The 23,262-nt window shown below is 39.7% G+C and overlaps 1 protein-coding gene and 1 long non-coding RNA gene across 2 annotated transcripts in view; both read right to left on the bottom strand.

Moving 5' to 3' along the window:
• CTNNA3 (catenin alpha 3) overlaps positions 1-23,262 on the bottom strand; it is a 1,864,538-nt gene that overhangs the window by 52,551 nt on the left and 1,788,725 nt on the right.
• On the bottom strand, positions 429-20,468 carry LOC115470173. The gene is made up of 3 exons (XR_003942134.1): positions 20,457-20,468; positions 13,300-13,305; positions 429-499 (listed from the first exon to the last, which is right to left on the bottom strand). It is a non-coding gene; the product is annotated as an uncharacterized LOC115470173 (long non-coding RNA).

Genomic DNA, 23,262 nt, shown 5'->3' on the forward strand with positions numbered 1-23,262 from the left:
TATAATCTTTCCATCATCCAAAGTAATTTTAACATTCAAAGTCCTTACAAATGCCTCAAACATAAACCAGTTCTGCATACAATTCTCAGTTCAAATGTACAGCTACGTTTCCAGCTAACATTTCTTCAAAGGTAAATGGGACCTCAGTGTATGGCAAAAACAGCCCCTGCAACTAGCACAGGGCCCTTGTTACCACAGCATAGTAAAAGGTTCCCTAAGGTAGTATTGTCCCATTGATTTAGCACCACCAGACAAACATGCAGGTGCACAAAAATGTTTTCTTAGAGTTGCAACCAGTTACATAATGCCAAATCTCAGCACACCATGCCTTCTCTTGTACTCCTACTACTGTTTCCAATTTAGACAATTGCTTAGTATCTGGATCCAAGTAATAGATCTCACAATTTTTTCTATAAATAAGAAACTATGGGGCCCTTTGACAAGGGTGTGTAAGGGCCTACATGCGTGCAGCGTGTATCAAATCAGCATTACCGCCCGGCTTGTGCGTGCGCCTGGTGGTAATTCTGAGGTTGGCACCTGCTGAAAACACACGGTAGAAAATAATTTTCTATTTTCTACCATGGAGGCATTTCCAGCGGTAATCAGCAGTTGGCAGTCGCTAGACAGTTACCGCTAAGTCAATGGATGGTGTTAAGGGCTCAGGCCATAAATAGATGCGTACTGGTTTTAATCTTGCTGCATGTCCATTTCCCAATCCAACCCCCCCTTTTTTCCAGACACAGTGGAGAAATGGTCCAGTGCACGTCCAATACACGTGTCCACACTACCGCAAGCCACTTTTTGGTGTGGCTTTTTAAAAGGGCCCCTTAATACTTTGGTGAAGAAGGTATAGAATAAGACTGTTTAAGGGATAATGTTATTGTCATACTGGGGCAGACCGAAGGTCCATCAACCCCAGCATCCTGTTTCCAACAGTGGCCAATCTAGGTCACAAGTACCTGACAAGATCCCAAAACAGTACATTTTATGCTGCTTATTCTAGAAATAAGCAATGGATTTTCCCCAAGTTCATTTTAATAATGGTCTATGGAATTTTCCTTTAGGAAGCCATTTTGACCCTTTTTATACTCTGGTAAGCTAACTGCATTTATTAAATTCTCTGGCAACAAATTCCAGAGTTTAATTACACATTGAGTAAAGAAATATTTTCTCCAATTCGTTTTAAATTTAATACTTTGTAGCTTCATTGCATGCTCCCTATTCTTAGAATTTTTGGAAAGAGTAAACAAGCAATTCACATCTACCCATTCCACTCCACTCATTATTTTATAGACCTCTATCATATCTCCCCTCAGCCATCCTTTCTCCAATCTGAAGACCCCTGCAGCAGGAACAGAAGTGGATTTTTCAGTTAAAATTGTTGGACCCTAATGGACTTAATTCACGCATTGAATGGTGTCATTTTTTCTAAGGCGTCAACACCCACAGGTGTCCTGAATGATTTTCTGTAAGCAACAAGAGCATCTTACGTCATGAACCGTACAAAAAGGAGGCCGTGTTTGATCATTTTTATTTAGAGAGACACTGAAGAGCCAACTAGAGCCAGTTTCAAGAACTGTTGTTGTTTGACTGTCTGACATTTGTTGCTACCAGGATATCGCTTGAGAGTGATTTTGCCCTTTTTCTCCATTTGCAGAGATAGTCCTACCACCAAGACCCTGAAGCAGCAGCACAAAACGCTGGCCATCGATGGCTTGGGGCGAAAGGGAGAAGAAACTAGCTCCAGCAGCAGAAGTTACAAGTGTCGGTAGCAAGTGCAGCTGAAAGATAAGTGTTCTTTCAGTTTTGAGAAATTCTTCTATGCATATATAATTGTTGAAACTGCTAACACAGTAGTATTGAAAGTTTTGTAGCAATTAAAGTTACTGCAGCAATTAGTGACTTCATATCAAGTTCAAAGGTTTCTTTCGGCCAATGATGAACAGAGGATCATTCATAATCCGTATAAGATCCAGTAGATTGTATTAATCTAGGAGCTCTGTGAGGCCATTTTTTCCTTCGTTACATGCAGTTTTTTTCTCCGTTATATGCAGTAATTTACTATAAGTGCATTTAAGTACATTTTCATCACGTGGAAGATATTGTTTGTTTATATCTAGCGATTGTGTGTTTTTCCACATCCTAAAGTTAATTACATTTAGTAAATATTTTGACACCCATCAAGCAGGACTTTATAAAAATCTGGGTTTTCTAGCCCATTATAAACCATAAAATTCTACTACCCTCTTATCACCATGTATCTTTCCCTGCCTCTTATCCACCCAGCTCCCATGTTTCTCACCTTACCTACCCCACCCTCTTCCTGTGAGACTGTCATTGGAATGCTTTGATGTTTCACTTATATATACTGTTATTTATCAACATTTGCTTATCTCTGATGTGAAGAAGAAGGGTTACCTTCGAAAGCTAATCAAAAATGTATTAGTCCAATAAAAAGTATCATCTTATTTTATTTTCTATGTTTTATTTTATTTCTATTGATTACCTTTAAAAGTGGACTAACATGGCTACCATCTTACTCTAAATATGTTAATTAGCACCGGTCCCAGTACAGATTCCTGCAGCACTCCACTATTCACCCTTCTCCTTTGAGAAAAATGACCATTTAATCCTACCCTCTGTTTTCTGTTGCATAGACAATTCTTAAGCCACAGAAGGACATTGACATCTATCCCATGTCACCTTAATTTTCTCAGGAGTCTCTCATGAGGTACTTTGTCAAAAGCTTTCTGAAAATCTAGATACACTACATCAACTGGCTCACCTTTATTCACATGTTTATTCACGCCTTCAAAGAAATGAAGCAAATTGGTAAGGAAAAAACCTCTCTTGGCTGAATCCATGCTGAATCTGTCCCATTAAACCATGTTTATCTACATGTTCTGTAATTTTATTCTATTTTTCACTATTTTTCACTATTTTGCCTGACACTGAAGTCAGGCTTACTGGTGGTAAGTATTTGGATTGGATTATTTTAAAAGACTGTTTTGGATTATTGTTTCAATAAACTTGTTTCTTGCATACTCCTGCTGGTGTTACCACTTAACCTTTCCCTCTGCTCTTTTTTTCTGGCACTTTGATAAATGTCAGCTAACTGCTGGCACAAAATGCTACTTGTCCCCAACAGCTGAAGATCTCTGTTAGCAGTATTGGCAACAAGACTACTCTCCTTTAGACAGGTTCCATTAAATGAGCAACAGGAAATAAATTGCATTAGGCACTCTTTCCATCACTACCCCCCCCCCCCCCAAAAAAAAAAAAAAGATAAAAGAATGTAGAAGGCACATAAAGAAGAAAACTGAGGTGAAAGTAAAAGTAAGATGATATGAAATACTCCATCTGTGCTTTTTATGATGGTAACATTCAAAGCATATCTATATGACTGTCAGTTCTTATAATTCAAGTGAAACAAGAAAAAAAATAGTACTATGTTGTGTATATGCCATTTACCCCTGTCCAAAATAGCTATTTTTTTGAATTTTAATTCTATTACAAATTATACGCATGCATACACAGGAATAAATTTTCAAATGTAGTTGCCTATACTTATTCATCAGCACCAACAATCATTCTCTTTCGACTCCAGTAGCCCAACCAGTCAGAAATCATCACTTAACAGGCAATCCACACTGAACCCAACCTCTCTGTGTTGGTTAGGTCAGTCTCCCATCTAACAACAAAGTCCAAAAGTAACACAGGCCCTCTAGTTTCCCTCTCAGTTCCCCTACCCACAAGCCATAATACTTTAGTTCTTTCTCCACCCCATCTTTGTAAAGCCTGTACTTATGATTTCATAAGATATAATTGTAACCAGCAGAATGGATACAAACACTCACCTGCCAGCACTACTGTTCAGTGATGAAAAAGACCCTCCTGAATTGTAAGTACAGATTTTGGAAATGGTAGTGGAAATGGTCTGGGGAAGTGGGGGAGGGAGGGGGGAATCAGAGGGACTGCTGGTGTTACAGCAAGGCATCAAATGGGTCTCTGCACTTTTAAGGTGGCCAATCTAATTTGGGGAGGGGCTAGGAAGGGATGGATCATAGTCTAGAGGGAAGATGTGAGTCACATCATCTGACTGGTTAGGGCTATTCTGAGTTCAATGCTGGGCTTAAAGGATTTCAAAGGAAGATTGGGGCTTGGTGGTGGGAAGATATTATAGATCAGGGTCCAAATAATATTTTAGTGGCATTTTGCCAACAGAAATCAATCTGGTTATATTATAGTCGGCTAAATTAATTTAGAAAAATTTAAGACAGTGGCTGTGGGAATTCTGAACTACCGCTATCTTTGTGCACCGGGACCACCATCATTAAATTATTTGTCTTTAAATTTTGTGTCTCCTAGTATTATTATTATGATAGGATTGTACTAACCAGTAGGGCCAAACATACTAGTGCTAAGTAGGGCACAGGAATAACTTCAAATATCAGGACTATTAAGGAAAAAATGTTCTTCAGCTACTGCTTAGGTCAGCACTGCAGTAAATGTGGAATGGGTACATCTGGTTCAAAGAATGGAACATTAAAAGCACAGGAAACCCCAGCCAGCATTTCTATTCTTGTGAGACTATAAGCCCTTTAGAAGATAAACAAAGCTATACAGAAGTAAACAAAGCAGCATTTAAAAAGGTGGAAGTGGCTGAAGCAATCGGGTAAAAAAAAAGAAATACCTAGTACTAATTATGGAAAACTGTGCACTATCTGATGGGGTAAATGTGTGCCTACATAGTGCTTAATTAAGTGCATATGTACTTTTTTTTAAAGCATGTATATATTTGCCGCTAAGTATATGCACAGTGAGAGCAAAGAGGAACACTTCTGAGATAGTGCAGATTTGCTCAAGGAGAGGTAGGCATTCTTGAGAAGGAGGTAATTAAATATCTCCAAGTCTTCCATAGGGCTGGCTCCACCCAGTGCCGTAGCAAGGGCGGCTGACACCTGTGGCGGTTCGCCGCTGCGCACCCCCCCTCCGAGCGCATTCTTACCAAAGGGGATAGGCGGGAGGGCCGCTCCGGCCCGAGTGCAACGTCACTGGGAGCTGCGTCGGCTCCGCTGGTTCCCTGCTCTCTCTGCCCCGGAACAGGAAGTAACCTGTTCCGGGGCAGAAAGAGCAGTGAACCAGCAGAGCCGACACCCCCCCAGTGGCCCTCACTGGATGCCCACCGGAAGGGTGGAAGGCCAGATTTTAGGACTAAGGCTGTAAAAATACCAGCTAGGTTTAAAAATCTATGACTGGCTGAGCAAGGACTTGCTTTTCCTGCAAGTTAATATGCGTTCTAGTTTAAGATCCATCCACTGGAATAGGGGGGGGCCAAGCTACATAGCTTTGTACAGCTGAAAAGCACTGCCTAGGCCTGATAACCTACTAATGGCCTTATAGATGAGGCTTAACAAAATCAGGTACAAATTGAATGTAGCACTTATTAAAATGGAGTTTGTCTTTCTATAAGATGAAACTGAGATCATAAGATGATAAAAAAAAAAAGAGGAAGTGAAACTGATATGCTAAAAATAAGATGTTCTGGCAGAAGAGAAAAACATGTTGACAAAAGAGGAAATTGCGAAATAACTTGCAATAGCTAGAACGGAAGGAGTTGGGTACAGATAAACATCTGGCCGGATAGGAAAGTATGATCTCAGAAATTGAGAAATATTAGGAAAAAAAGTACCTCACAATAGACTTCTATTGGGATCTGTGGCTATAAAAGGGATAAGATTTTGATAGAGAGTTGGAGTCCTTCCCCAACGCTTTCTCGGACAGCGGAGCCCTGTGCTGTTGAACCCAGAATCTGTTTGATGTCTGTACTTTGAAACTTGGTAAGAATAAAATTTTCTCTCTGAAATCTATCTCTGTCTTTATTTTCAAGTATTCTTCATCTTTCATTGATACTACAAACTAAGCCACACACACAACTAACACTCTATGTCTATATAAATTACTGTTACATTTTAATAGAATATATGTAACTACATAGATGACCAATGATTCACTTAGATCCTGATAGACAGAAGGCCATGGTCATGGACAGTATCCTAGACTTACGCCTTCTGGTATCTACACAAGAGACATATCACTGGGATGGAATATCAAAAGGATTTAGGCAGGCGGCCCAACACGTAGTGGAAGCGCAGGCCCTTTGTCCCTGGAGTAGGGTATTCCTGGGGCGCAAAGAGGGCCCTTAGAATTTACATTTGGTGACTCCTGATCGCTGACCGGTACCGCTTACCTTCCCGCCCGCCATTTGAACGCAAGAATGCCAACTATTGCGCTTTTTTATCTCTCTGCCTTTCACTGCTAGTGATTGTGAGAAAAACTGGAGATAAACTATTTGTGTGCAGCGGTCCTGGAATTTATGCTTTGTGTATTTAACTTAGACCTTGCTTCAACTAACTCTTGCCACGTGGTGGTTTTGTCTTGAAGTGATATGCTTCTTCCTACTTCTTTGACTGATTGAAAAGAGTTACTTAAACTCTATGTGATGGTTAGTCAAGGGTGTCTGCACTGTTGAATGTTTTTTCTTCCATTTGTCTTTTTCAAGGAACCTTTTTCTTGCATTGCCATCTGAATATGCCTTGCTGCAATTCAGATGCATAATATTTTGTTTTTATTTTTTATTTTTTGTTTTTTTTTGCATGCCTATTTTTACCTTACACCCTTCAGGGTGGTTTTCTAAATTTTTATTTTTTTTTATTATTCTCGACGCTTTGTTTCTTACCCTGCCTCCTTCCTGGCCCACATTTATACCCACGACCCGCCTCCTACCATTATGACTTCTTTCACTAAATTAACCACATAAATTGCACTACTGGTCTGTTTAAGTTTTGCCCTTCCCCAGATGGATACAGGAATTCCGTTGACGTCCCTCACCGAGGAGACGACTGCTAGCAAAGAACAGCTACCCGATAATGTATCTGATCTGAAGGCTATGTTGCAGCAAAGAATCGCTAGATTAAAGGACAGATGCACAGACCCCAACATTACCTGGTGTGAGATACGAGACATTATTGAGCGTGAGTTTCGACAGATGCATCAATTGGTCCGTGAACAAAAGAGACAGGCTCTCCACTTACTGGAGTTGCAAGAAGCTTTAGCCTCTACCCTTCTTTCTGCATCGTCTAGCTCGTAAGTCCTGCTGGCCTCCTGCAACTGGGGGCTCAACCCTTGGTGAATGGTAGTCATTGCAGGTGAAGAATCTATACCTACTGGCCATACATTGCAACGCATTATCCGTGCCTTTTGCCTATTTTTGTTCACCATATTCCTGACCCTCCATACATCAATACCCTTTTCGTTTGTTCCATATATTCTACCATTGTTATTTGATCATCTCTTCGTAATGATTACCAATCTGTCTTGCACATTATGCAAGCCAGAAGTGGGGATATATTATGCAAATCCCAATTCCTAGTATTAAGAGGGTTGAAGTTGAAGCTCTGATCCCTACCAATCAGGAGATATAAATTCATATATACTGTTGCTATTTATGTAAATTGGCTTTTCATTATTGAACCCTTATGGTTTCGCTTTTGCTTTTGCACTTAATTAGCACTGTTTTCTCCATGTTTACATTGTCTTTCATGTCTATTCAGTTCACACTGATTATGCCCACCAAGAAATAGCAATGTATCATTCAGGCATACAGTCATTTTGCTTATTCCTTTGCCAACCTCTGACTCTTGATGGACTAATTATGATTGTGCATGCCTAGAATAAAGACATGGAAAGATCCAATTTTGTACACCACAAGTACGTCTTCTTGATATATCCAGGCCCAAATGAGGTTGTGGCAATAATCTTTACACCTTGCAAACTACTGGATCACAAGTTTTGGGTCCATGTGAAAGATATACGGGTTTACTCAGCCGTAGAACCAGATGTTACCAGCCTAACCATCCCAAGACCAGCCACTTCCTTCAGCAGGCCAGCCTGAAAACCCAGATCTCCGTCCAGATTCTTCAACGCTTCCACCGCCTCAACCATGATCGATGAAAGAGAATTCAGAACGGATACTTAATTTGAGAATTACTGTTGCTGTTTATGGACATTATAGATTCATATTTTGTTTTATTTTCAGTTTAGCAGTAATCCTGTCTAGATATTGAAAAGGTTTTATTTTTATTTTCCTATTATTTCCTTTATTGTTCTAATTGTTTTTTTAAGAGTTTTCCCGTTATTTCTGTTTATGTAATTTAAATTGAAGTTGATATTGCTCAGATACAAGGGTAACATCAAACCCTAATACTGGCTATGATATCATAATGTAGGTCTAAACCCTGTTAGTATCAACCAGTTATGCATTTGTTTAACTTTGGTGTAGGCTTACTTAAGCTGCATGTCTTTCTGTAGGTTTGACTAAGCTCCAAGTGGGGTAATGGATATATGAAATGCTTCCCATACTTCCAGGTCATTATGCATATGTTAGTTAAAATCCATGCATGACCTTTGTTAATATAAATTTTCCTAGGATTGACCATTTTTTGCTGTATGAGGCAACCTCATATTTGCTATCCATTTTTTTAGTACACATGATTGGATGCTAATGATGAGTAATAGTAAGGTCCAGTACTAACCATATATTTGTTGAGCCCATAACAATGCTTAATCAAAACCACTATTCCTTCCCAAGACCACTGAGATAGATACATTAGATTATCTCCCCATGTACTATGCTACAGATATAATAGAAGCCATAGAAAAACCTGAAAGTTTATTAGTACGATCCACCTTAAATTGCTATTACCCACATACCTATACTTCATGAGATTTTGTAGATGAACTCATGGATTTGTCCCATTCATAAAACCTCTCTCACTACAGGTTTGAGTAAGCCTCAAGAGGGGTAACATCAAGATTAAGGCCCAAGGGGTTGGGTAATATAAAGGGAATTCCATATGCCCAAATAATATATCACCTGAGGATGAAGTTTCCTATCTTGCACCATACCTTCTAACAATTGTAAGACCAAAACTCCCCCTCTCGTTTGATAGCTTACCACCTTCTGGAATGGATGATGACAAGCTTGACGAGCTTTGTGTCACCCCTCTCCAGAGGGGGTGACAAGTGGGGAATGTATAATTATACTACAGCAAGAGGCCCTCACTGGATGCCCACCGGAAGGGTGGAAGGCCAGATTTTAGGACTAAGGCTGTAAAAATACCAGCTAGGTTTAAAAATCTATGACTGGCTGAGCAAGGACTTGCTTTTCCTGCAAGTTAATATGCGTTCTAGTTTAAGATCCATCCACTGGAATAGGGGGGGGGGGCAAGCTACATAGCTTTGTACAGCTGAAAAGCACTGCCTAGGCCTGATAACCTACTAATGGCCTTATAGATGAGTCTTAACAAAATCAGGTACAAATTGAATGTAGCACTTATTAAAATGGAGTTTGTCTTTCTATAAGATGAAACTGAGATCATAAGATGATAAAAAAAAAAAGAGGAAGTGAAACTGATATGCTAAAAATAAGATGTTCTGGCAGAAGAGAAAAACATGTTGACAAAAGAGGAAATTGCGAAATAACTTGCAATAGCTAGAACGGAAGGAGTTGGGTACAGATAAACATCTGGCCGGATAGGAAAGTATGATCTCAGAAATTGAGAAATATTAGAAAAAAAAGTACCTCACAATAGACTTCTATTGGGATCTGTGGCTATAAAGGGATAAGATTTTGATAGAGAGTTGGAGTCCTTCCCCAACGCTTTCTCGGACAGCGGAGCCCTGTGCTGTTGAACCCAGAATCTGTTTGATGTCTGTACTTTGAAACTTGGTAAGAATAAAATTTTCTCTCTGAAATCTATCTCTGTCTTTATTTTCAAGTATTCTTCATCTTTCATTGATACTACAAACTAAGCCACACACACAACTAACACTCTATGTCTATATAAATTACTGTTACATTTTAATAGAATATATGTAACTACATAGATGACCAATGATTCACTTAGATCCTGATAGACAGAAGGCCATGGTCATGGACAGTATCCTAGACTTACGCCTTCTGGTATCTACACAAGAGACATATCACTGGGATGGAATATCAAAAGGATTTAGGCAGGCGGCCCAACACGTAGTGGAAGCGCAGGCCCTTTGTCCCTGGAGTAGGGTATTCCTGGGGCGCAAAGAGGGCCCTTAGAATTTACAACCCGGGGCAGACCGCCCCACCGCCCCCCCTTCCTACGCCACTAGCTCCACCAAAGTCATTGCCACAGTAAAGCTGTCGTACCAGACTTTAAAAAAAAAAAAAGATACCTTAGTAATAGGAGGAAGTGCAAAAGTGGCATTGTCAGACACAAGGAAAAGAAAAGAAGGAATAGGTAGATGCTGATGAGGATAAAGTGGAATTGCTTAACAATTATTTCTCTTCTGTATTCAAAGATGAAGGGCTGGGAGCAAGACTGCAGAAAACAGATCTTTTGGATTTTCAGAAGTCTGTGTTCTTGAGGTGCTAGTTAAATTAAAAGTAGACAAAGCAATGGGGTCAGATGGGACACATCCAAGGGCATTGAAGATACTTACAGAAAATCAGGTGGTTCTGCTGTCTGACTTTTACAATGTTTCTTTAGAGTTGGGGTGGTCTTGGAGGACTAGAGAAGGGCAGATGTGGTCACTCTTCACAAAAGCAGAAGTAAGGAACTACAGGCCAGTTAGTCTGACCTCTGTTGTTTCAAAGTGTGTACTTTTGTGCCAGTTGGTGTTTTATAAGATGCCACTTACACTTGTTATGTGGCCACATCTGACACAAATGACTAAAACACACCAAAGTGAGTGCATACGTTTCCATTTGAAGTGTGTACCCCCTTATGCCCTCTATGAGACCTGTAGCATTGCAGGCCACCTTGCATTTTAATGGAGTAAAAGGCCTTGTGGTTGTGATAGCTGTCCTCACTTTCTGCCGATAACCTGATTGTAATGTGAGCGATAAGTTGCTCCCAAACTGACAGAAATTGAACCAGCTCAAAAACTACTATCATGATTTGATGCGTCTACTGTTTCTTGTCAGAGAAAAGTACTCAGAAATTGAGTAATGAAAAGAGAAATGACTGACTGACTTATGACCACTGTGCTCTAGTATGGCTTGTTAGCTTCAGCCTGCACTTAAGAGGGTCCTCTAATTGGTAGCATAAATGGGAGTAGTCTGTTTTATCATTCTCACCTTAAGTAATTCCCTTATTTATTTATTTGTTACATTTGTATCCCACATTTTCCCACCGATTTGCAGGCTCAATATGGCTTACAAGTACCGTATCGGCATTCGCCAATTCCGGTATGAACAAATACAAGGTGATATTGTGGTAGGAGCCCTTAATTGTCCTGTTTGTCTGTCTTGATTAGATGTAACCTCTGTCAAGCAGGGACTGTCCAATGGCATACCAAGGGTATGGCAGTGGGTGTGGTCTGCCCCGGGTGCACAATACAATGGGGTTCAGGGAGCAGCCACACAGCTGTCGGCTCTGCCGATTCCCTGCTCCCCCTGAGTTACTTCCTGTTCCAGGGCAGGAAACTGGCGGAGCCAACAGCCGCGTGACTGCTCCCTGCATCCCCAAGAGGTGATGCGCCGTGGGGTGATGCGCCAGGGGGAATGATGCACTGGGGGGGTGGATATGCAGCTGTGATCTGCCCCGGGTGGCAGCCAACTTAGGAACACCACTGGGATTGTCTCTTACAAGTTTAGTGTACAGCACTGCGTATGTCTAGTAGTGCTATAGAAATAATAAGTAGTAGTAGTAATAGTTGTCATAACCTAAACCTGCATGTCCATTGTTTCTCAGACAAATCATGGTCCTGGGTTTGTAAACTTTCGGAAGGGGGTACCTCCTCTCTCTCTCTCTCTCTCCAGAGCACATGGAAACCACTTGTGCATATCACTCATTGTAGGAACCTACTCACTACCAGCAACACTAAACTCAGCAGCAACAACAACACTAGGTCTACAACTAGCAACACTACATCCACATAAGTAACACCACAGAATCAAAATATTTACTAAAAATATATGTTTTTAAAACCTTTCAGAATTGCAGATAGATAAACTCCGAATTTGAATTGAATTCCAGATGTTACTCGATTTTACTCCCAAATACACACCCACAGCCATACTCAGAGTCACAGACACATCAAGGGGCCCTTTTACTAAGCTGCATAGACATGTACGCATGCCCTACGTGCGTCAATTTTGAAATCCTGTCTGGCTACCGTGAGGCCTGAGCGGTAATTTCATTTTTTACGCGTGCCCACTAAGCGCACTGGAAAATTTCCGGCATGCCGCACTAACTGGGCAGTAATCAGCATTATACATGCATGGACCATTACCACCCGGTGAACACGTGAGACTTTACCGCTAGGTCAATGGGTGGCGGTAAGGTCTCAGGCCCAAAATGGACGTGTACCAATTTTTATTTTACTGCACGTCCATTTTCGGCTAAAAGAAAAGACCTTTTTTGCAGGCGTGCTGAAAAATGGACCTACGTGCATCCAATACATGCATCTACACCAGCGTAGGCCATTTTTCGGTGCACCTTAGTAAAAGGACCCCCTAGAGAATTAGTTACACAAAAGAAGGGCAGATAGGTAGGGAGACAAAAACAAGAGGCAGATAGAAAGGCAAAAATGAAACAGACAGAGGGAAGAGACAGGAAGTAGAGAGCAGAAGAGGTTAAAAAAAGGAGTAGTAGTAGATAAAGGAACTTAACACAGTGGACAAAGAAGAATGATGAGCAACACTGACTGACCACTAACTCATACATCTCCATGGATTAGGTTCCAAAAGACAAGTTGCTTTTGGTTTAAGTGTTATTTATGTATTTCGATTTACATGGTCCTCTAAAACACAATTACGTGGTGGTGGAGATCTTCAACTAAACTAACAACTCCACTATTGAGTAAGAAGAAATGTGTGATCCATTAATGTGTAATAAATCGTGTCGGCTTGCTGAATAAGCTAAGTACTATATTATTACATAAGCTTAAAAGATAAAAGCAAAAAAAAAAACGCTATAAAGTATTCTGATTCATGCAAATTTAAGCAAACCAGTGACAAGCTGAGGCCATTTAAGCAACAATAGAACAAACTGGTTTGCTTAATCCCCCAAACTGAGGTCCCAAAAAATTAAATAAACAAAAAAATAGATGTCTAAAGCAAATAGATTTTCTCTTATACATAATGTAAACTCATAACATTTGCAGCAGGAAAACAGGAGCGTGAGATGGATCCAGGCACTTCAAACAGAGACCAAGGAACACCCAATATGAAATTTAAAATGTTATTGATGACTTGACATAGCACTGTGTTTCTGCACAAAGGTGCCTGCCTCAGGAGTCTCTTAAAAGTATATTGTAAAAATACATCTGTATTCAGTTGTAAACGTTACAGTCACACAAAAAAAAGTCTGTCTTCAAAGACTAAAATACTAAAAGAGGTCTTTTGGTAGGGAGTCCTTATTACCACCACCCATTGAGATGGCAGTATACTACAATAAGATCACAAAATAAAACAATTTTGACCAATAAGGATTCAGGTGTGAAATGCGCTAGATGCATTTGGGGAGCATATGTGGACGCCACTTCTGGTGGGCATTTAAAATATGTTTCAAGTGTTTGAAAGTAATACTGGTGTCATTGGATTTTTGTCATTTATATAATGATCATTTGACACAATTTTTTTATTTTTAGTCATTTATTTGTTGCATTTGTATCCCACATTTCCCCACCTATTTGCAGGCTCAATGTGGTTTACATAGTACCGTGGTGGCAAACGCCAATTCCGGTATGAGAAATACAGAGTGGTGGTTATTTTAAAGTACAGGAGTTACAGAATGAATTGAGTGGTTAAAAGGAGAAATTAAGTGTCCTGGTTTGGTAGCAAGTTTCGTTGTGTTGCATGATTTGGGTGTTTAAGTATGTGCGTACTGAACTTTTTGTGTTTCTGGTTGGTAGATCCACTAAGTCTGCCATGTAGGTCGGAGTCTTGTCGTGGATAATTTTGTGGACCAGGGTGCAGATTTTGAATGCAATTAATTCTTTGATTGGGAGCCAATGTAGTTTTTCTCGTAGGGGTTTAGCTTCATATTTAGTTTTTCCAAATATGAGTCTGGCTGCGGTGTTTTGGGCAGTTTGTTCTTTGCATCCAGCGTAGATTGCGTTGCAGTAGTCTAGGTGACTTAGCACCATTGATTGTACCAATCTGCGGAACATTTACCTCGGGAAGAAAGGTTTTACTCGTTTAAGTTTCCACATTGAGTGAAACATTTTCTTTGTTGTATTTTTTGCCTGGCTTTCTAGTGTTAAGTTTCGGTCGATGGTGACTCCGAGTATTTTCAGGCTGTCTGAGACAGGTAGAGTGTAGTCTGGGGTGTTTATACTAGTTGGTTTGTTCATATTGTATTGTGATGAGAGGATGAGACAGTGTGTTTTTTCTGCGTTGAGTTTTAGTTGAAATGCATCCGCCCATGAGTTCATGATTTGAAGGCTGAGTTTGATTTTGTTTGTGATTTCTGTTAGATCGTGTTTGAACGGGATGTAAATCGTAACATCGTCTGCGTAGATGTATGGGTTGAGGCCTTGGTTGGACAGGGATTTGGCTAGTGGGGTCATCATTAGATTAAAGAGGGTTGGCAACAGTGGTGAGCCTTGGGGTACTCCGCATTCTGACTTCAATGGTGATGAGATATATGAATTGGATACCACTTGGTATGTTCTTGTAATAAGCGTATTGAACTATTAAATCAATTCATCGTAACACTGGGTCTGGTTTTTGTAATCATGGCACAGACAGAGCCAGACACATTTGGATACTCAGATGATCAGATGTCCATATTGTTACAGAGGGCTGCTTGTGCTGGGGGTGCTTTGAACATTTTCTGCTTTGCCTTGGAGAAGTTATATATACGGTTGACCAAAGCTGAATTGCATGCAGACCCCCTTGCTGAATATGTGAAAATTCATATGATCCCTCGGAGCCTTCAATGTTATAAGGAACCCCAAATCTTTACATATGATTCAACTTTTATATGTAAATGGAATGCTAAATTAAAGAGATGTAGCAGGGATTTGATGCTTCTTATTATTGAAACTACCTCCAATGTTGAACAGGAATTAAGGGGTCCTTTTATGAAGCTGCGGCAAAAGGGGCCTGCGTGGCATCGACATATGTTTTTGATGTGTGCCGAGGTAATTTCAAGGGAGAGCACTTACTGCCACCCATTGAGGTGGCGGTAAGGGCTCCTGCACTAACTCAGCAGTAACTGGGCATTGTACAGCACTGCCTGATTACCGCTAAGTACACACCGGCGTTACAAAAAATTGGAATACTCTTTCAGTGCCAAAAATGGTGCAAGCTGGAGGAGGGAACTACTGCCAGGCTGCTGTGGAAGCCCGCGTGGTACTTCCCAATCTAATATGGGAAACTAAGAATTGAGAAAATAACAAAGAAGAAGCTTGAAGTTTGAAAAAAAGGTTTTTTTTAATAACAGATTAAAAATAAAAAAAGTTAAAAAATAATAAAATTTGGATCAATGAAAAATACATGCCCACTCTAAGCAATGCTTGGCTTGATAAATTGAGCCATAGTAGTGGTGACATGCGCATCCGATAGATCCAGTACTACTAGACATAAGTGTTATTGATGAAAAGAATTTGTAATATATACAATTCTGCGTTAGTTTTGGCATATGTGCGTACTAACTACATGGTAATATTTTTTTGTAATTATTTTTTGAACAGGCGTGTCTGATTCTGGGGCAGAAAGTGGGCATTCTTGCGCTAACCAGTCAACACATCTATATTACCTCATGCTAACTGGTTAATGCACAGTTAATGCAAGAGCCCTTACCACCTCCAAAATAGATGGCAGTACGTGCTCCTAGGGTAATTTTTTAAAAATTGTTGCATACTAATGGTAACATTAGTACAAAACCATTAAAGAAAATAATAGAAAAAAAAAAGCTTTTTCATGGCTATAGTAAAATGGCCTTATCGAGTGGGAAAGACCAGTGTTAACAGCGCATTCAAGCCAATTCATACTGCAGCTTAATAAAAGGTCCCCTGAATTAGAGAAAGTTATTTATTTTTTCAAAAATTAAATTACCCAATTCTGGTGTTTTAAGTCACAGTGAAATGTATAACAAAATGAGTTCACTTAAAATGCAAGCATGAGTAAGTGGTGAAATGTTAGTGCATGCATGCATGCTGGCAGCTTAGAAATCAAAGCAAGTGAAATGAAAGTTAGAGAAGCATGCTGGGAGGCTTACCACCAGTAGGTAAGGAAAATTAATATGCTATCCAGAAATATTTAAATTTGAAAAAGAAGATATATAGTTTAATTATAACAAAATTATATCTAATAATGAGGGGAATTAATATAAAAAGAGATGATGATATGCAAGACAATAGGTTAAAGTACATATAACAACCAAGGGAAGAAGAATACATTTTTTCCAGGTCTACTGCAAGTCTTCCTAACTAGGTTGTAGAAAACATGACTTCATTCCTTGAGGGCTTCAAACATATCTAGATTTCAGGAGAGCCCTATTGAATGTGTATGAGATAGATTTGCATATCAAAGAGTGGAGTGGAACGGGTAGAAGTGAATCGCTTGTTTACTCTTTCCAAAAATACTAGGACAAGGGGGCACGCAATGAAGCTACAAAGTATTAAATTTAAAACAAATTGGAGAAAATATTTCTTCACTCTATGTAATTAAACTCTGGAATTAATTGCCAGAGAATGTAGTAAAAGTGGTTAGCTTAGCGGGGTTTAAAAAAGGTTTGGATGGCATGCTAAAGTAAAAGTCCATAGACCATTATTAAAATGGACTTGGGGAAAATCCACTGCTTATTTCTAGAATAAGCAGCATAATATGTATTGTACTGTTTTGGGATCTTGCCCGGTACTTGTGACCTGGATTGGCCACTGTTTGAAACAGGATGCTAGGTTTGATGGACCTTCAGTCTGTCCCAGTATGGCAATACTTATGTACTTATGTAGGTAGCATGCATGCAGATCTATTTCATACACCACAATTGCCATTGGTCCCATCAAACTAAGGAATGAAGGCAAAATGATGGAGAGGGCTGATTAAGGTATTAGTTTGGATTTTTAAACAGTACGTTTAATAATATGGTTGAAAAATAGCATTTTAGTATAATGATTTTTCTCTAGGGGAATTCTTAGATACAGCGATAATGAAACATCTATGTCAGAAAGTGATCCTCTAGCTGATTCATTCACAAGATATTAAAGATGAGCATTTGATAAAATAAATTATAGTATGAATAAAAGGAATATTTTTGAAAGAGATATAATAATCTATAATTAACCTTGACGGGACCAGTGATGATTGTGGTGTATGAGACGGTGAGGCAGAATATTGATAAGTGCTGGATTTAAAGACATTGCAGATATATTGGGTGTATATTCATTAGGGATATCCTGAAGGACTGAATCTGTGGATCTCAGGTATACAAGGAAACATAAAAAGAAACAAAAAACTGTACATAGAAAGCTATAGGAAGCTGAGGTGAACTTAACATAAGCTGGCAGTACACAGTAAGGATGTTAAAGGACATTGTAAATCACAAATCTTCTAAATCATAACTTTATTAATCAAATAGTACTATGCATTTGGTAATACTATATATAACAAATCAAAGTAAAGATACAAAGAGGCCCTTTTACTAGAGGGTGTTAAGCCCTAACATGTACTTAGCATGCAGGAAAATACTTACCAACATTATAATGTGACCCCACCTCTTGATACAATTGCTCACCCTACGAATACCCTGGAATTACCTCAGGTGAACTCTTGTAAAACTGACAGAGGTGAGGTGCAATTATTTTCACTAACCTCGCTTACTTGTTTCTAAAACAAGAAGGGAATTAAATCTGAAGTAAATAATTTAGTTAAGCAGATGTTATACTTTTAAAATTAATTAATTTTACGATTACCCTAAGATTACCCTAAGATTACCTCAGGTGAGCTTTCGTAGAACTGACAGAGGTAGGACGCAATTATTAAAACTAACCTCACTTGCTTGTTTCTAAAACAAGAAGGGAATTAAATCTAAAGTAAATAACTTAAATGAACAGATGGCTTTCTTATAAAATTAATTATTTTATTTAAGGCTATTAGTGAAACAACCAATTTTCACTAAATCTGGCAACGTTTTTGTTTCTTCACGGATAATCATCCCCTTTTCCCATACTAAACATAACAGTAACAGATCAGATAAGTATTAATTTGATTTTAGCACAATTTTATATCATAGACATGCATGTAACCTCAGCAAAAATAATTTCTAGAATTTATTAACTTGTAAGAATTGATTCTCAGTGTAATCTCTTCCTTTTCAGGTTCTTCCTTCAACAGCGTGCAAGGTAAGTATAAAGTCTAAAGTTTTATTTTTCTCACTACAATAGACTTCTGTCTCCTTCTCCAGATGTTTGTGATGAAAGGTTAAATGATACTTTGAACACCTTTTCCAGCTTTCTTGTATTTCTTCTATCTTCTTCTTTCTTTTATCGTTGGGTACCATGTAATGTAGCGATGACCTCTGGCCAGGAATCAGGAATTTGGGCACCTACTACACTATTCTTTAACAAACTAAAAAAAAACCCTAAATGCTAACTATGTGAACAGATCAAGTAATTATGCATAAAGGCTATTTTAACCCTTCCTGTCTAACTTCCCCAGTAAAAGAAAGTATAATTCGTAATCCCTATACTTTCCCTCCCACAATTAATTTAAGGAGTATTGGAGGTAGATTCCTTCAAAACTACTGGAAACATGAAATTCTCTGGAATTTAAATAACTCCCAGCAGTTCTGCACATACACTGCCACCTAAGTTCAGTGTAATTAATATTTTCCTTTTAAGAAACATTTATTTAAAACTTCAGTGCAGCATTTCACTTTTCAAACTCTTTCTAAAGTCCATTTGGTTTAATAGAGTTTTAAAGTACACTTCAGCCAGCACTTTTTTGGAAAATATTAACTATTACACCTTATTAGATGAACCAGTCTTCCTTGCTCATCAAAACATTAATATCCTGGTAGGATTTATTGTGTTATTTTATTTCTAACACCACAGCCTTTCAAGCAGCTATCAGTCACCTCTCTAAAAGCCCCTAAAATTGTGACAGGCTTTTCAAGTTAAGTAATTAGTCTAGATCACCCTCTCCACACTCAACATCAACAACAACTTTAAAGGATCCCCAAAATCCTTTCTTTAAACAGATTTTCTATTTCAGCTGTTCACAGACCCCTAACATACCTCTGTACAGCTTCTCTCTTACCTCCCAACTGCCAGCTTACAACGTTTAGAACCTTACGTATGTCATCCATGGCACAAGACCAGCATGAGCCTCTGCACTAACATAACATTCAGCTCCGCTGGAAACACCCCAGCCCAAACGCTGCTCCTCCTCCTCCACAGCACAGCTCTGCATTAGGAACAAAGAGCCTCCCTGTATAACAGACTACTTCCTCCCCTTACAGGTAAATTTTTATTTTGTAAACATTTAGCGGTACTTTGCCATTTCCCGTATGATAAGGCACATTCTTTATTTTTTAAAATTATTCTTTTGGAGGGGGCATGCCATGGTTAAGCATGGAAGGTAGCGTGTTATCATTAGTGAAAGCTACCTAAATAATGCAGACTTAATGTGGGACCATTTAGTGCCTCCACTTACCACCTCCTAAATAGAATGCAATAAGTGTTCCCAAACTAATTATTTGCATTTGTCACGTACTAATGTCAACATTAGTGCACAACCTACAAATAATGAAAATTAAAAAAGCCTTATTTTACTGACATGTTAAATATGGGCTTAGTGTGCTAGAAAGTCCCACATTAATATACACTAAGGGGCCACGTGATGCCTGCCTCCTAGCCAGAAGCAGAAAGTCTGAGCTCCATTGAAGACCTGCTATTATCTGCTAGATATATTTACCAGAAGGGATTTTTCTCTACAAAATGTTATCGGTGAAGTGTCTGAAGCATTCTGAGAGTAGGCAGAGAGCGTTTTGAGCAGCTGGAACACAATATGGCCGCAAAGATCCCCAAGACACCCCAGAGTAAAGCGTCGCCAAATGAATACAAAATGGTGGACAGTACCACAATGGTCACTGCGCCAGCGGGAGAATGGGCATCTCCTGGACTGTAACGGCAGTGCTGTAGGATCATTTAAACAAATTGCAGTCTGCGGTAGATGCAATAAATGAAAAGTTTGATTCCCACTCCCACAGGCTCACAGAGATGGGAAGATGAGTATCAGAGTGAGAAGATGAAGAAGTGTGACTGCTTGACCAGCTTAGAGCCTTGCAAAAAGGGATGGCAGAGCTACGCAACCAGTTGGAAGAACAGGATCAACCTTCGAGTTGTGAGGCTCCCGGAGATGGACTTCGATACTGAATTGTACAATTTCTTTAGTACATGGCTACCATCGCACCTGGGCCTGGATTGCACTGAGAGGCCCACAGGATCCAGGCACGCAGAAACTCTGACACCAGGCCCGGCACAGCCTTTGCTCATTATTTCAACTGGACTGAGAAGGAGGCTATCTTAAGAGGGCCTATTGGAAAATGGAATGCTTGGATTATAAAGACCAAAAGCTTCCTTTATTTAATGACTATTCATTGTGGGTAAAATTGCAGTGGAGGAAGCTTGCACCTATTTGCTCTACCTTGCATCGTGGGGACATGCAGTTAGCCCTCATATAACCAGTCAAGTTGAGAGTATGGCACAATGGAAATGATCATATACTTATTGACAATAAGGCAGCTTGCAATTCCTTCAGAATACGGCTGCTTGACTGATTTTTAGAGTTAATAGATTTGAGAGTGTGTCTCCTCTTTTAGAAAGATTGCATTGGATACTGGTTCATTCATGTATCAAATTTAAAATAGCTTGTATAGTTTTTAAAACCTTAGTGGATCAAAATTTGGCTTGTTTATCTAAATATTTAATTGTGCTTTTTAGAGGGCAGGATTTCCGCTCTTTACTTTCCTATAGTTTACTGTTTCCAAGCTTTCGAGGAGTTAAGTTAAAAAGTTATTTGAGTGACTTGTTTAGGTATCTAGCTGAAAAAGTCTGGAATGATATTCTAAATCCAATTAGATCTATTTCTTCATATTTTTTATTTAGAAAACAGTTGAAGACTTTTTTTTTCAGACACAGATTAGAATATAATAGAATTAGAGAGGTCACGGCAGACATGTTGACAGGCAGGAGGGAGGGAGCTGTGCCCCTGCCCCCAATGACCCTCGCTGGATCACCAAGGATAGTTGGGGAAGGTTGGGGCAGGGATGCATTCTGGGAGAGGAGGAGGGACTGCTTGCTGTCCACAGGCTGGGGGGAGGGAGGGAGGGGAAGGGAAGGAGGGGGCTTTGTCGTGGGGGCAGTAAAGGGCTTGGGGGGCTCATTTTTTAAAAACGTTATGCAGATGTCGGCCTGATATTCAGTGCCTGCACCCATATCACTCAGCGGCCTAATTTAGGACAGCATTTGAGCTGTTCTAAATTAGGTTGCTGAACAATGCAGTTGCCGGCATTGAATATTACCAGCACACGTATAACCCCAGGCTCCTCCGTAATGCTGCCCATACTTCCCCTGGTCTGGTGCTTTTTTTGGCAGTTGTCAGAGGCAAAATTCAGTAGCACTGCCTGCTTTAGTGCTGCTGAATATTGGGGAAGGGGGTGGCAGTAATAGGTGACTTAAGCAGAAAGGAGCCTCTCCTGCTCAATTAATTTGCTTTGAATACTGGCTCAGTACTGTCTTAATTTCTCCCTAAGGATCTTTTCTCCTGTCACAGAAAGATGTAGCCCATCATTTCAGTACAGCCTGTTACTTTTCCATGTACTGCCTCATCCTCCATGTATCTAAATCCTTCTTCTTTATTCCAGGGGCTTCAAGCCACTTACTGAACTCCTCTGGAAAACAAAAGTGACAATGATAATAATGCCTTTGTATCGCTCCATGGTGCGACCGCACCTTGAATGTTGTGTGCAATTCTGGTCTCCGCATCTCAAAAAAGATATAGAAGAAATAGAAAAGGTACAGAGAAGGGCAATGAAAATGATAAAGAGGATGGGATGACTTCCCTATGAGGAAAGGCTAGGGCTCTTCAGTTTGGAGAAGAGACAGCTGAGGGGAGTTATGATAGAGGTCTATAAAATACTGAGTAGAGTGGAATGGGTAGATGTGAATTGCTTGTTTACTCTTTCCAAAAATACTAGGACTGCAATGAAGCTACTAAGTAGTAAGTTTTTAAAAACATTAAAGGAAAAGAAAACAAATCACAAGGAAAAAACATAATATTCTTCCTTTGACCTCAAACATTTGGGATCTTGCCAGGTATTTGTGACCTGGATTGGCCACTGTTGGAAACAGGATGCTGGGCTTGATGGACCTTTGGTCTTTCCCAGTATGACAATACTTATGTACTTATGTATGTACTTATGGGGAAGTGGATCCTAAAACAGGATAAGGAAATCCACAAGGAATAAACAAACTATACAGGCCAACATGTTTAACCCCACAAAGTTCCCTTAATGCCCAATATTAAAAGATCTTCTTCATCTCAATGAAAGCCTTAAGTTGTTCAGGACTAAAGACAACATATTTAGTTCCATGAAGTTTAATCAGACATTTGCAAGGATAAGCCAGAAGAAAAGTAGTTCCAAGATTTTTAGTCTCTTGTTGCAGCACTAGGAAGGCCTTCCTCCTTTCCTGCATTGCTTTAGTAACATCAGGGTATATCCACACCTTTTGATCAAAAAATAAAACTTGTGTATTGAGAAAATAGAGTCTCATTACCGCATTGAGGAATCCTTTTACGAAGCTGCGGCAAATGTTTTGGATGCGCACCAAGACCCCCTTTTACCGCAGATGCAGAACTCAGCATTCCACCTGGACACAGGGCCAGATTAGCTGCTGCTTCCAGTCCAGCGATAATGCCACTGGACACGGTGGCTGACTAGGCTCCAGAGGGGACAGCGTGACATCTTGTCCCAAAGTGGCAGTCTCTTCTTCTGACTGCCATGTAGCAGGACTCTCTTCTCCAGTTCTCCGGCGGTGAAACAATTGATTGTCAGCTGATGCGGGGAGGAGATCTGGGCCAGCGTGGGAACAGCCCTACTAAGTAGTAAATGTAAAACAAACTGGAGACAATATTTCTTCACTCAATGTGTAGATAAACTCTGGAATTTGTTGCAAGAAGGTGAATGCGATAAAAGCAGTTAGCTTAGC

This window comes from Microcaecilia unicolor, chromosome 5 (genome assembly GCF_901765095.1).
Source record: "Microcaecilia unicolor chromosome 5, aMicUni1.1, whole genome shotgun sequence".
Lineage (NCBI taxonomy): Eukaryota > Metazoa > Chordata > Amphibia > Gymnophiona > Siphonopidae > Microcaecilia > Microcaecilia unicolor.